Here is a 12,272-nt window from a genome sequence, read left to right on the forward strand (position 1 = left end):
ACTAGTTTCTTTTGTCTGGCAAAACTATTTTTTGGTTTTACAATCCTAAAACACCAATTTAATTTAAACTTATAAAACAAACATTGCACACACCAGGAGTGGTCTTTTAAAAGCAAATTTGACTAACTTGTTCATAGTTAAATGATTCCACTTAAATAACCTCTTGCCTGGTTTATTTACAGACATTTCTCCTTCAAAATGGCTGCAAAGAAATCAAGAATCTTCCTTTCATAACACTTTCTTTTAACATTTGTACAAAGTTTTACTGCTTAATTCCTTCCAGTAACTACAGCATTAACTTCTCACTTTCTTTCTTTCAACTTCCTCAAACTGTGGTTGCCTGCTTGTTTGGGCCCAACCTGTAAACAAAGTAAAGAAAAGAATCTAAATGAAATTTTAGTAGCTACCCAACACTATCACCATCACATTGAAACTAAGTTAATGACCTTCCAGTTCCAGGACATGCAGGGACCCCGCAATAGCCATCCATTGTGGGGGAGAGGGGAAAGGCCAAACCAAGGTCCTCACCGTCCACCTGCCCCAGGGACCCACTAATGGCGCGTGTCACTATTGCAAACAGATGGGCCATTGGAAAAGGGAATGTCCCCACCACCCTGGCCACTCCACAATGGTAGGAGTGGGCAATGTTCTTGTGCCCCACCCTGTCTCTTCACCTCTGACCATTTGTCGGTCCTCTGTCTGACTATCATGTTTTCCTTCTCAGTCCTTTTTCACCAGTTAACTTTTTGGGAAAAGACTTGCTGTGTAAATTAAATTGTACAATCTGGTGTACCCCAGATGGTGTGTATCTGGACATGCCTGGTCCCACTCACAATGAGGTCCTGGCAGTTTTACAGGAGAAGACTGACCTCAGCCCTCCCTCATTGCAGCAGGAACTACTGGTTAAGATCTATCTCTCCCTGTGGGCCTTGTGAGCCAATCATGCCAACCAACTTGGGTGCATTGGGTCTGCCCAACCCATGAAGATTTGCCTAAACTCAGCAAGACCCCTTCCCGGAGGTGCAGCAGTACCCTCTATCAAAACAGGCCAAGGAAAAATCCAACCTGTTATTACCTCCTGCATTCAGCAAGAAGTCATTATTCTATGGTCAATGACAGTAATTCCCCCATTTTACAGTTCTGTTAATGTGGCTGTTCTCCCTACCTTTCCCGTTGTCCCTAGCCCTGCTACTATTCTTTCTTACAATGCACTGGTGCAGATAGGTTGTTACCACCTCAAGGAAAGATTTTATTAAATCCAGACATAAAGAATTATTATTAAATAAGATGCATCTAGATGTAATGTGTGTATATAAATAGGTGTGTATAAATAAATAAAAGGAGGGTTAGTCAACAACCCACCCTCCTTACTAAATAGGTAGTGAAACAATACCTGTGCCCATGGAAAAAAATAATGCAACAAGGAAAAACATTCACACTGGCACACAAATCAGTACAGAGGCCTATTTAGCCACATATAGGGCTCTTCCCTGGGAATAGAACAGAACAGAAGGGTGTCAGGCTTGTCTGGCTGCAAAAGGTCCAGATAGAATGTGCAAGTCACCCAATCCCAGAGCCTACGGGCGGTCCTCCACCAGAAACCCAAAATAGAGATTTCAAAAGGCCTCTTACCTTTTCAACTGGCCCAGGATCTGGTGGGGAACAGCTTGCAGTCCTCCCGTGTTCAGGGTCACTGTTTATCCGAGTCACGGCACCAATTGATGTGGAAAAATGATCTACTCGTTGTTTGGAATCAGATTAGCCTGAGGCACCTTTATTGATTATGAGTGCACAAGGGGTGACAGCTATTTGGAGCTGCCCCCCCAATTGCAGGAACACACAAGCTTTTAAAAGCTTAAAACCACAGACAAACTACACATACTTCCGTATCAACTACCTTATTTGGAATACATTGCAAAATCAATACAGGCCAGAAGCAAAAACAAGCATCTCCCCCACTAGGCCCCTCCTGTTGTTCACTGTCTGTTCTTTTGCAGGCAACGACCTTTCTAACACAACTGTTGTGGTTATATATTTCATAAAGTCTGGCTATTGCAAATTATGCTACTTGGGGACTTTTTCACTCTGCCCCCTTATGCCCTTTATACACACAAAGCCATTGTTCTGCTTTGGGGACTTTCCATATAAAAACAGGCTCATCAACTCTTTAGGCCTGTAAGCTTGACCAGAGTCCTAAGCCCCTCCCCTCCCCCCTATATTTTCCTTCACAGTCCTAATCTGCTGAAGTTCATCAAGGGTGCTGATTAGGGTCTTAATTAAAAGTGGAAAAACCATGCGGTAGGTTTTGTTATGAAGAAACCCAGACCACCAACAAATGACCATCTGATACTTTCCTGGGTTGCTTGTAACAGGGTTCTCTAGGTGAAAAGCTCTAAGTCAGGGGTGGGCAAACTATGGCTCACAGGCCAGATGTGGCCTGCCACCTCTTTTAATCCGGCCCTCGAGCTCTCGCTGGGAAGGGGGGTCTGGGGCTTGCCCCACTCCAGTGCTCCAGACAGGGAGCAGGGTTGGGGGCCGCTCCATGTGGCTCCTGGAAACAGCGGCATGGCCCCGCTCTGGCTCCTATGCTACAGGGGCAGTGCCTGCAGACAGGGCAGTGTTCAGAGCCACCTAGCCACACCTCCACGTAGAAGCCAGAGGATGGACATGCCGCTGTTTCTGGGAGCTGCTTGAGGTAAGCGCCACCTGGATTCTGCACCCCTGAGCCTCTCCCTGTGCCCAATCCCCTACCCCAGCCCTGATCCCCCTCCGAATCCCTCGATTCTAGCCCAGAGCACCCTCCTGCATGCCAAACTCCTCATCCCCACCCCCACCCCAGAGCCTGCAACCCTAGGGGACCAGATAGAAAGTGTGAAAAATTGGGACTGGGGTAGGGGTTGGGGTAATAGGCATCTATATAAGAAAAAGCCCCAAATATCAGGATTGTCCCTATAAAATCAGGACATCTGGTCACCCTATGCACCCCCAGCTGGAGCCCTCTCCCCCCTGCTTCCTACTCCGCCGGCCCAGCCCAGAGCCCTCTCCCATACCCTGAACTCCTCATTTCTGGCCCCACCCTGGAGCCTGCACCCCCACCCAAAGCCCTCACTCCCTCCTGCACCCCAATCCCAATTTTTTGAGCATTCATGGCCCACTAAACAATTTCTATTCCCAAAAAGTTTGCCTACCCCTGCTCTAAGGCCTTGTCTGCACTACTAAACTAGTTGTGTCTTTAGCTTGGGGTAGCTAACACACATAAGCTATCCCATAGTAAGAACACAGTGTAGGCAGAGCTCTTTAGTTTTATTGGGAAGTCAACCCAGTAGGTGGTATTGGGCTCTCCTCAGCAAGTTTGTCATATTAAAAGTAAAAGGCTTTGTCTTCACAGTGAAGACAAAGCCTATATCTCATTAACAACATCCTATAAAATTTAGAACCAATTGCTCTCCTTTCCATATACTCAGCAGGATTACAGAAGATCAAACACTGATCAGTAAAATCATGGCTGCTTTGAATAATAAGGGTTTTGAACAAGCCTTCTGATGGCCATTGCTTTTTTCTTTTTTTTTCTACAGCAGGCTTTTGTGTGTTTTCAAGCCCTTGCTTCAAAGTAGATTTGTCAAGTTACACTGATATTCCTTCTCTGTAAATAATTCCAAGAAGAAGACAGATTAATTCTTCCTAGTCTGAATAAGAAATCAGAGTTCTTATAATTATAAATCTGTGTGAGAGCTTAATGAGGGTTTGGTGAAAGATTGAATTTGTGGTGTTTTCCTCTTATTAGACTGATTCAGTTCACAAATAGTCTTCTGAGTGATGCAAATCCTCTGAGGCTATCAAAATGTTTCAATGGACTCCATGCTGCACATGAGAAGTTTCTATCTAGAAGGTCCGTGAACTTCTACCACACTTTATAAGACATTGCTTTAGGAGCTCATTCTGATGCAGGAAACATCTCAATGGCAGCAGTTTATTGCTCTCTGTGCTGATCTTTTTTGATTTTTGTCTAATATCTAAAAATGAAAACCTTCAACTCACTTCAAATATGAATAGTGAAAGGATTATTATTAATAAATTCTCCTATCAAGAACTTTCCTTGGGAACTAAGGACATTTTAGGAAATCTGTAAAAAAGCACTGAATATCTGAAAAGATAAAGATTGAAGAGTATGACACTGTTTAGTTTTTGTTTCTGAATGTATGTGACTCATGGGATTGTTAGGAGTACAGGCATTGGATAATGTGATTTTTATTTAGAGGGACATTTACTGATTTTTTTTATACACAATTCTTTCCTATACGATTTCCTGTAACATGTTGTTTATTAGAGATGGCATGAAATTTGGTTCTGACCTCCACATTGCAGGAATCTTCAGATGCAGAGGTCTGGGAGGCTCATTTGTAAAATATAAATCAGCTGCATAATTCAGGTGTTGGTCTAGTTTCCAATTTCAGCCCTTGCTGAGCTAAAGGAGTATTCAGATCCTGCATGGCATAAGCCCATATTTCAAACACGGTTTGAAAATTGCATACTTAAAGTTAGGCCTTTAAATCCATACTTGGGCATCTAAATGTCTGGTTTTGAAACCTATAGTAAGAGCTATTTCATCATATGGTTACCGAAGTTTAAAAATGTGGTTCTACAGAAGTATATTTCATATATACAAACAACAAACTTTGGGGAGATCTGACATTTGAATCCAAACTGCATGGCTGGCCTTTAACACTATCATGGGACAAACCAAAACTCCAAAATATGATGGAATGTTTGAAATCCAGATCTGGAACCAAATTTTGCAATTCAGACAATATACTAAATATATAAAGCCAAAGTTTCAACTATGGCTGAAGAGCACCTAGAGAAAGCTGGGGGAAAGTAGCTGTGAAAAGATGGCATAAACTTTTGCACTCTCTCAGTCCTAATGGCCACTGTGCTGACAAGGAGGTTTGAGGGAGCAGGTCCGCCCGGGGGGGGGGGGGGGGGGGGGCAAGTGGGGCGATTTGCCCCAGACATCGGGCCCCACAGAGGTTCCCACGAGAGTTTTTCGGGGCCCCTGGAGTGGGGTCCTTCACTTGCTCTGGGGACCCCGTAAAACTCTTGTGGGGCCTGGGCCCCCGGAGCTTCTTCTGCTCTGGGTCTTCGGCAGCAATTCGGCAGCGGGGCCCCCCTACCGCTGAAGACCCCAGGTCCCCTGAATCCTCTGGATGGCCCTGTGAGGGAGGTCATGATGGATGGGCTTCAGTGGCTCTGTAGAACTAGAGAAGCTCCTTGCAATGAGGTGATCCTTCTGGAGCCAGATATGTTAGCTAGATTCAGCAATCAGTGAGACCCAAATAGACCCATGATCTGACCTACTGTATGTTAAACAGAACTAAATAAAAATGGCCACAAGAGAAACAAGAGAAGACCATAATAGCTCCATCAGCATTCTGAAAGCAGGTAGTGTTCCCACCTGCTCAAAACATTGTACCATCCAGACTTAACCATCTCTTGTGCTCTGATGTAGCTGCTAACTCAAACAACAAAAAACAAAAGCAAAATCTAAACTTTATAGCTTGGCTTATTCTTGAGCAGTGGTTCTCAAACTGCATCAGAACACCAAAGTGGGTTGTGACCCTGTTTTAATGGGGTTGCCAAGGCTGCTTAGACTTATTGAGGCCTGAGGCCAAAGTCAGAGCCTCACCATAAGGGGCCAAAGCTGAAGCCCAAGTGCTTTAGCCCTGAGTGGCCGGGCTCAGCTTACAGGCCATATACCTTGGGCTTAGGCTTTGCTCCCCCACTCCCACCTGGGGTGGTGGGGATCGGGTGGGCTCAGGCTTCAGTCCCCTCTCATGGGGTCATGCAGTAATTTTTGTTGTCATAAGGGGGTCGCCGTGCAGTGTAGTTTGAGAACCCCTGTTCTAAAACTTCTCAACCCATCTCATACACACATTCTCTCCCAACAGAGATGTGGTAACTACAGTCTTGGCCAGCACACCAGGGATTGAACTATAGATCTCCAGCACTAAAAATCACAAATCTCTACAGCCTGAGCTAAGAAGCCAGAGTCTTTTTCTTGAGAACTGTAACAGAGTATCATCCTGTATTGATTGGGCACATAGCAGAACATGTAAGACATATTGACTGATGTGTTTCAGAGACACATTAGCCCCTTATATGTGGAGGGAGATAACAAAACCCACCCACCAATAGGAATTAGTAGTTATTCTGCATCTTCAGGCTCTTGCACAAGAGTTTAGAATGAATCAGCAGCACCTAATTTCCATGCAGACTTGATTTGAGTCAATATAGAATTGTACATATATCATCCTGTAACATGGACATGCTCAGTGGTAGATACAGGGAATAACAAATTGCAGCTAACAAAAGCATATCCAGACTGGCACTTCCCAGCCCACAGCAATGTGAGGGGCAGCCTAGAAGCCATTTTCTGATCAATTGTTGCTGTTGTATCCATTTACAAACATGATTATGTTGTAGTACGTATATGAAATGCAAATACTCCAGAAACAGTTTATCATTTGATACCTGTCTTGTGGCTGTCTCTCATTATTGAAAATTGTAAAGAATACAAAATATCTGTGACCAGCTTCTCTGGGAATAATCCCTAGGGAACTCTTTGGTGATCTACAAGGACATCTTTTATAGCATATAAGCATAGGTCATAGCAGAGCATGTCTTCACTACAGTAGTGATGGATGAAACACTTTAGATTCAGTCAATACCATTTCATGCCTTAGCACAATCTCTGATTTATTTTTCAAGGTTCAGTAATGGCCCTAGTATCTTATTGCTGCTGACATTGGGGGCCCACAAGATGTGGTAGTGTCTTTTTATCAGAAATTATGCCATACAAACAACTAGTCGCTTTTCATATTTGTTTTACTCCTTCTGGTGCACAAACTCTCCTGTCTTCTCTTAGAATAAATGTCTTTTTACTTCCTGTCATTGTGACATATATAACTACAACACTCAGAAAGGGAAATACACATGTACAAATATAAAACGAGAAATAATTGGGTAGGCAGTAGTACTGCTGAAAGGGTTCTGCAGGTTATAGTGGATCACAAATTGAATATGAACCAAAAATGTGATGTAGCTGCAAAAAAGCCAAAGACCATTCTGGGATATATTAACAAAAGTGTGGTATCTAAGAGTTAATTGTCCCACTCTACTTGGCACTGGTGAGGCCTCAGCTGGAGTACTGGGTACAGTTCTGGATGCCACAATTTAAGAAAGTTGTGGACACACCGTAGAGAATGCAGAGGAAAGCAACAGGAATGATAAAAGGTTTACAAAACCTGATCTGTGAGAAGAGCTTAAAAATGTTTAATCTTGAGGGCAAAAAAAGACTGGAGTGGGAGAAGGTCCCAATGACAGTCTTCAAATAGGTTAAGGGCTGTTATAAAGAGGACAGTGATCAAATTGTTCACTGAATGTGGGACAAGAATTAATCAACTTAATTTACAGCAAGGGATAGGTTAGATATTAGGAAAACTTCCTAAGTGTAAGGATAGTTAAATGCTGGAATAGGATACCAAGGAAGGTTGTGGAACCCCCAGGACAAACATATGGGATGGTTTGGGTAAACTTAGTCCTTCCTCAGCATAGCGGGATGGACTAGATGACCTCTTGAGGTCCCTTTCAGCTTTAATTTTCTATGATTCTGTATGCTAGGATAGTACCACAATAAAGCAATAGAATTAGAGATTCTCTAGGTTTCTAGGTTTTAGTCAGGAGGAGAGGATGGAAGAGGATAAAGTATGGGCCACATCAAATTAGAAACATTCACATAAAAAAGAATCTGACACATCAGAAAAGGGCAGACAAATAAACAGGGACAAGTTTTTAAAGTGAAATGCTAGGCGTCTAAATAATAAGATGGGTGAACTAGAGTGCCTCATGTTAAAGGAGGGTATTGATATAATCGGCATCACAGAAACCTGGTGGAGTGGGGACAATCAATGGGACACAATCATTCTGGGGTATAAAATATATCGGAAGGACAGAACAGGTCATGCAGGGGCGGAGTGGCACTATATGTGAAAGAAAATGTAGAATCAAATCTTAAATAAATCCACATGTTCCATAGAATCTCTATTGATAGTAATTCCATGCTCTAATAAGAATATAACACCACCTGACCAGGACAGTGATAGTGACAATGAAATGCTAAGGGAGATTAGAGAGGCTATCAAAATAAAGAACTCAATAATAGTGGGTGATTGCAGTTATCCCCATATTGTCCAGGAACATGTCACCTCAGGACGAAATGCAGAGACAACATTTCTCAATACTTTAAATGACTGCTTCTTGGAGCAGCTGGTACGGGAACCCACAAGGGGAGAGGCAACTCTTGATTTAGTCCTGAGTGGAGTGCAGGAGCTGTCCAAGAAGTAACTATAACAGGACCGCTTGGAAATAGTGACCATAATATAATAACATTTAACCTCTCTGTGGTGGGAAAAACATCTCAACAGCCCAACACTGTGGCATTTAATTTAAAAAAGGGGAACTGCAAAAATAAGGGGGTTAGTTAAACAGAAATTAAAGTGAAATCGCTGCAAGCTGCATGGATGCTTTTTAAAGACACCATAATAGAGGCCCAACTTAAATGTATACCCCAAATTAAGAAACACAGTAAAAGAACTAAAAGAGCCACAGTGGCTTAACCATGTAAAAGAAGCAGTGAGAGATAAAAAGGCATCTTTTAAAAAGTGGAAGTCGAATCCTAGTGAGGTAAATAGAAAGGAGCATAAACACTGCCAAATTAAGTGTAAAAATGTAATAAGAAAAGCCAAAAAGGAGTTTGAAGAACAGCTAGCCAAAAACTCAAAAGGTAATGACAAAATATTTTTTAAGTACATCAAAAGCAGGAAGCCTGCTAAACAACCAATGGGGCCCCTGGATGATTGAGATACAAAAGGAGCACTTAAAAACAATAAAGTAATTGCAGAGAAACTAAATGAATTCTTTGCTTCAGTCTTCATAGCTGAGAATGTTAGGGAGATTCCCAAACCTGAGCTGTACTTTGAGGAATTGTCCCAGATTGAAGTGTCACTAGAGGAGGTTTTGGAATTACTGATAATCTTAAGAGTAACAAGTCACCGGGACCAGATGGCATTCACCCAAGAGTTCTGAAAGAACTCAAATGTGAAGTTGCGGAACTATTAACTAAGATTTGTAACCTGTCCTTTAAATCAGCTTCTGTACCCAGTGACTGGAAGATAGCTAATGTAATGCCAATATTTAAAAAGGGCTCTAGAGGTGATCCTGTCAATTACAGACTGGTAAGTCTAACATCAGTACCAGGCAAATTAGTTGAAACAATAGTAAAAAATAAAATTTTCAGACACATAGAAAAACATAACTTGTTGGCAAAAGTCAACATGGTTTCTGTAAAGGGAAATCACGTCTTACTAATCTATTAGAGTTCTTTGAAGGGGGTCAACAAACATGTGGACGAGGGGGATCCAGTGGACATAGTGTACTTAGATTTCCAGAAAGTCTTTGATAAGGTCCCTCACCAAAGGCTCTTATGTAAATTAAGTTGTCCTTGGATAAGAGGGAAAATCCTTTCATGCATTGAGAACTGGTTAAAAGACAGGGAACAAAGGGTAGGAATAAATGGTAAATTTTCAGAATGGAGAGGGATAACAAGTGGTGTTCCCCAAGGGACAGTCCTAGGACCAATCCTATTAACTTATTCATAAATGATCTGGAGAAAGGGGTAAACAGTGAGGTGGCAAAGTTTGCAGATTATACTAAACTGCTCAAGATAGTTAAGAGCAAAGCAGACCGTGAAGAACTTCAAAAAGATCTCACAAAATTAAGTGATTGGGCAACAAAATGGCAAATAAATTTAATATGGATAAATGTAAAGTAATGCACATTGGGGAAAATAACCCCAACTATACATACAATATGATGGGGGCTAATTTAGCTACAACTAATCAGGCAAGAGATCTTGGCATCATCGTGGTTAGTTCTCTGAAGACGTCCATGCAGTGTGCAGTGGCAGTCAAAAAAGCAAATAGAATCATTAAAAAAGGGATAGAGAATAAGACGGAGAATATCTTATTGCCCTTACATAAATCCATAGTATGCCCACATCTTGAACACTGCATACAGATGTGGTTTCCTCATCTCAAAAAAGATATACTGGCATTAGAAAAGGTTCAGAGAAGGGCAACTAAAATGATTAGGGGTTTGGAACGGGTCCCATATGAAGAAAGATTAAAGAGACTAGGACTTTTCAGCTTGGAAAAGAGGAGACTAAGGGGGGCTATGATAGAGGTATATAAAATCATGAGTAGTGTGGAGAAAGTGAATAAGGAAAAGTTATTTACTTCTTCCCATAATATAAGAACTAGGGGCCACCAAATGAAATTAATGGACCGCAGGTTTAAAAGAAACAAAAGGAAGTTCTTCTTCACACAGCGCACAGTCAGCCTCTGGAATGCCTTGCCTGAGGAGGTTGTGAAGGCTAGGACTATAATAGGATTTAAAAGAGAACTAGGTAAATTCATGGAGGTTAAGTCCATTAAGGGCTACTAGCAAGCATGAGTAAGGAATGGTGTCCCTAGCCATTGTCAGGGGGTGGAGATGGATGGCAGGAGAGAGATCACTTGATCATTACCTGTTAGGTTCACTCCTCTGGGACACCTGGCAGGATACTGGGCTGGATGGACCTTTGGTCTGACCCATTATAGCCATTCTTATGTTCTTATGTAAGCAAATTGATTTGAATATTATCTATTCCTCTGTGTGACACCAGAGGCTCATTTGTGGTTCATGGATCTGTGTTAACAGCTCATGTCAAGCTTGACATATTTACTGTGACACACACACTGTTGTCATAATCTGTATCTAAAAGGTGGCGTATAGGATATCATTGGAAAATTAATAATTCACTGATTATTAACATTCTTGTATGATGTATGCAGAGGATGTGGTACACAAAGTTAGAACTCTATTCTTAAAATGTATTTGGCAAGTAATACATACACACAGTCTGCCTTAGACAAAGAAATGTGGTTTTACCTCAATTTACATATAAGTAGTAATCGGGATTATCAAACTAACAAGAGGTGGGGGAAATTGCAGGAAACAGAACAATTTGCATTTTAGCAAACCCTCACAGGGAAAGAGAGCGCACGGAGCTTCCTTTACCACCAGACTCCTTGTTGCCTTCCTCACAGCTTGTATTAACTTTACTTTGAGATCTAACCTTCAGAAGAGTCCATTTCAAAGGTTTACTGGTCTATAAAGACACAGGAGGCTGAACATCAAGTAATAAGCAATTGAATCAACTGATTCTGTACAATATTACTCCATTATAAAAGTGTATAGAGGGAGGTCTTTTCTAAAAGCTAGTACACTGATGATTTAATGTCATTGTGAAGTGTATGCATTAACACTATGAGGAAATATGGATACTTAATTATGATATGCTTTAAAGTCTGTGACCAAATAGGGCGAAACTGGTCTCTCCCAGATAGAAAGGGAACGTCACAGCTATCTACCTGTCCCTATGTAAATTAAGCATGATGGAATCAAAACAATGGAAAGCCCATTTACATACAGAGGAATGGCAAGCCCACAGGAAGAGAAGAATAGCTCGAGGACATCCTGCCTCTTCAAGCAAGGCCATTGAATTTCAGAAGATATAAGCAAGGACAGAAGCCATCTTGGAATTCATCAATAGACATACACAAGAGGCTAGAACTCCTGCAAGCTCAGAAAGGTGGGTCCTTCAACTAAGGTTTACCTGGGGAGGGTTGAAGTCACTGGAAACTGAAGATAGGTGAGAAACTTGCTTATAGAAAGATCTTTTCCTTAGGAAGACAAAGGAAGCCAGTATCTTGTACTTCTGAGGAAGGTTCTGACTGAGGGAATTAGAGAGAGAGAAGAGGAGTGAGGTACTATTTTTTACTGGCCCAATTTCTGTTGGTGAGAGACCATTTTTCAGGCTTATACAGAGCTCTGTGTAAGCTCAACAGCTTGTCTCTCTCACCAACAGAAGTTGGTCCAATAAAGGATATTACCTCACCCACATTGTCTCTCTAATATCCTGGAACCACCACGACTACAACACCACCACATTCTGACAGAGGGAATGCCAGCCATAGCTGGGAAGAAGAAGAATTGCTGAGATAAGCCATCTTGAACAAAGTCTGTACTTTGCTAGATTACGTTTTAGACTTTAGATGCATGTTTTCACTTTTATTTGCTTTTGCAACCCTTGCTAATTTTTATTCTTTTTACTTGGC

Source organism: Gopherus evgoodei, chromosome 1 (genome assembly GCF_007399415.2).
Source record: "Gopherus evgoodei ecotype Sinaloan lineage chromosome 1, rGopEvg1_v1.p, whole genome shotgun sequence".
In the NCBI taxonomy this organism is placed as follows: domain Eukaryota; kingdom Metazoa; phylum Chordata; order Testudines; family Testudinidae; genus Gopherus; species Gopherus evgoodei.